Source organism: Centroberyx affinis, unplaced genomic scaffold, assembly GCF_046629955.1.
Source record: "Centroberyx affinis isolate AG114_WGS23_722 - 3 ecotype Tasmania unplaced genomic scaffold, CSIRO-AGI_Caff_v1 ptg004317l_1, whole genome shotgun sequence".
NCBI lineage: Eukaryota > Metazoa > Chordata > Actinopteri > Beryciformes > Berycidae > Centroberyx > Centroberyx affinis.
Window position 1 is genome coordinate 16,643 of NW_027282027.1, and position 3,358 is coordinate 20,000.

At 43.0% G+C, this 3,358-nt stretch overlaps 1 protein-coding gene across 2 annotated transcripts in view; it reads left to right on the plus strand.

Annotated features, from left to right (window-relative positions):
- The first annotated feature begins 262 nt into the window (after positions 1 to 262).
- gcgrb (glucagon receptor b) overlaps positions 263 to 3,358 on the plus strand; it is a 32,915-nt gene continuing 29,819 nt past the window's right edge. For both annotated transcript variants that reach the window (XM_071543429.1, XM_071543430.1), the window contains exon 1: positions 263 to 549. The gene's annotated coding sequence lies outside the window, so the exon portion shown is untranslated. The remainder of the gene's footprint in view (positions 550 to 3,358) is intronic.

The window sequence follows — 3,358 nt, forward strand, 5'->3', positions numbered from 1 at the left end:
GATCATAGGGTTTAATTTTAGCTTATCTTGGGTCTTTGGTAATATTGTTTTATGGAAGGGTATGTCTTTTTTTGACGACACACACACACACACACACACACACACACAGACACACACACACCGTGTTTCATTTTGAAAATATTACCGGAAGTGCTACGTTTTATTCTGACTAGCTTGACACTTATCGGGAGCTCAGAGCGCACAGAGTTGATCATTCCGCGCCGTCCAGTCCGACGCACTTCAGTCCATTCCGCAACAGGAACGAGATTTAATGTAGAACAGAAATTTGCAAACATCTGAAGAGAAACAAACTAGCCGAAACTGACCTTGGGCACTTGGAGAAGGTCAAATTTTGAGTAGGCATATTTTACCACTGTTTTCTATTTTTCTTCAATGCCCTCGGAGTTTTTTTCTTCTTTTCTATATTTGGACTAGACTATGCGTCTGTTGTGATCTGTGGATTGTACCTGCGCCGATGGGCCGGGCCGGGAGATGAGCAGCGGGCGGTGTGGGGGTGTCAGGGGCGCGAGAGGCGGTCTGGACGCATAGGTAAAGAGCCGTTTTGTTCAAGTTATCTATTCATCTCTGTTTTTTTTAGTCCGATAGGCTGTCTTCTTCTTCTTCTTCTTCTTCTTCTTCTTCTTCTTCTTCTTCTTCTTCTTCTTCTTCGTCTTCTTCTTCTTCTTCTTCTTCTTCTTCTCAAGTCTATCCGAGTTGATTGAGCAGGATGCTGGATGGAGTTGGTCTAACGGAACATACAACTATATACAGTAGCTACATACTATATAACTGTGTACAACAATATACTGCATATATAGGCTACAACATATAATGTGTCCTCTGACAAATCCGAGGAGTTAACTCTCTTTTCTTCTGTCTGTGGTCTCTCTGGATTCTATTGGCGACTCTGACATGGAAACGATTTTATTCTGAAGTACAAGACAGCCTTATAACTTTGCGCAGTGTTAGGGAGCCGTATAGGTTGCCAAAATGATGATGTCCCGATCAGGTGTAACGGGAAAAAAATGTTATTTTGCTCTTATCCCAAAGCCGGAATGTGTCCTTTGCCCTATAAAACCAATAGATACACTGACAGTCCAACAGAATGCGTCTGAGCCTGCTTTCTTTACGTATTTTCGAGTTTTAATCGTGTGTGTGTGTGTGTGTGTGTGTGTGTGTGTGCAGACCTTGCCTCTCTTGCCACCGATCGCAGCTGAAGCAGGACGTTATCAGAGCGCTCTCCCCTATATCACGGTGAATCAGAGAAGTCAGTTAAAAATGTTCTCCCTATCTCAACAGTGAGCCGTTCTCCCGTATCTTGATGTGCTTTATTTAGCTCTTCACCCAAACCGAGTGTATTGATAATTGGTCAGTCAGTTGTATCTATTGCCTGGCCAGGCTACAACCACTGTTGCCATGAAAATTCTGTGGTTACCGGGTGTGGATGTCCAGGGACAAAAAAAGCAGCTGTATTTGGGTGAAGCCATGCAAACGAAGTTCAGACACTGGAGGAGATAAGGGGGTGAGGGAGACAAAAGCCACAGCACAGAACTTCCCCTTATTGAACACATGGATCGCTACAATGGGCGCTTGCTTGTTTGCTGAAGGTGAATGAGAGGCATGTGAGAATTTGAATTTGAATGAAAAGGTTTGAATATGAAAAGTCTCTCTGCTTCTGTTTGTCTCCCTAAATATCTCTCTCTCTCTCTCTCTCTTTCTCTCTCTCTCTCTCTCTCTCTGTCTCTCTCTCTCTGCCCCTCTTTCTCTCTCTCTCATGTACTTTCTTTCCTTCTTTCTACACAAAGTAATCACCTAAGTCGGCCCCCCGCCTGAGGGTTCAGTCGTATCCCCAGACATCAGACCATTCTTTTGTAATGGTATGATGGCCAGAGATTTGATTTGCCTGGTCAGGATGGGCTGGCGTACATAGAGAACCTTTAGAGAGGACAGAGAGTGATTCAGAGACATTGGTCTTACAATATGGAAGAAGACTGTGTCTGAACTATAATGCCTGTCTTCTGTTAACTCCGCACACAATCACCAGTGTCAAAGCCTAAAACTTTACAATCAGTGAGCAAACAAGTCATCGTCACACCACACACATACACATACATGCACACATCTTTCATGTGGTGTCAGTCAGGTTTAGATAATTATTTTACATGTTTAAAAGTGAGAAAGGGAGAAAAGTTTTGATGTTATGATAGGTTTGTGTATTTATAATGTTACAAGTGTTTGAGCTGGTGCTAGTATGTTCAGAATGAGAAGGAGAAACCTTTTTTGTTGTAAAAGCCTTTCTTGCATATTTATTATTTTTTAATAATCTATTTGATCTTGCCTTTATTTATTCACTAGGGTGGGTTGGGGTTAAGTGATTATGCAAGGAGTCTCTCACACTCTACCTCTAACTCTCTAACTCTCTCTCTCTCTCTCTCTCTCTCTCTCTCTCTCTCTCTCTCTCTTGCAATCTCTCAATCAGAAGCATACACACACACATGCTTGCCTTTAAATTCATTAGGGTGGGTTGGGGTTAAGTGATTATGCAAGGAGTCTCTCACACTCTACCTCTAACTCTCTAACTCTCTAACTCTCTCTCTCTCTCTCTCTCTCTCTCTCTCTCTCGCAATCTCTCAATCAGAAGCATACACACACGCTTTCATACATACACTATAATTTCGGCTGCAGGGGGCATTTAATGCTAATTGTCTATCATCATGTAACACAATTTGCTGTCCTTTCTTATAAATTATTGTATGTAGATACATGTGTGTTTGTAGGTGTGTGTGTGTGTGTGTGTGTGAATGAACTCTTCGGCCTTTCACGTTTGAAGTGAAACAGACTGGATTTACGTGGAAAACTCACACTGAGTCGCGGCTCAATAATTGCTTGATTAACATTTATTCCATCCTATGACGCCACAGGGCTTGGAGCGCTTCAGTGACACACAAAAACATGTCACTGAGTGACATTTTCAAGGGTGTTCAATGTGTGTGTGTGTGTGTGTGCGTTTATACATGCACATGTGTGTTGAGAGAAGCAGGTCTGGCCTATAAACACAGTCGTTTATTTAATCAACATTGACCCAGACTGGTTTCTGACGCATGCCATGTTCTCTCACACACACACACACACACACACACACACACACACACGCACACACACACACACACAGCACAGCACATTAGGAGCAGATTGCCTCTGCCTGGTTAAACAGAGACATTTTATCTGTCAGGGAAAATCACATTAATTCAGCTCTCCCCTCTGATGCTGATGTCATCAACGTGAGACGCCCCAGCGGCTAATCGCTGCAGGAAATGACCGTGGAGCAGGGAGACTTGATGCCTTACAGATGTTTTCA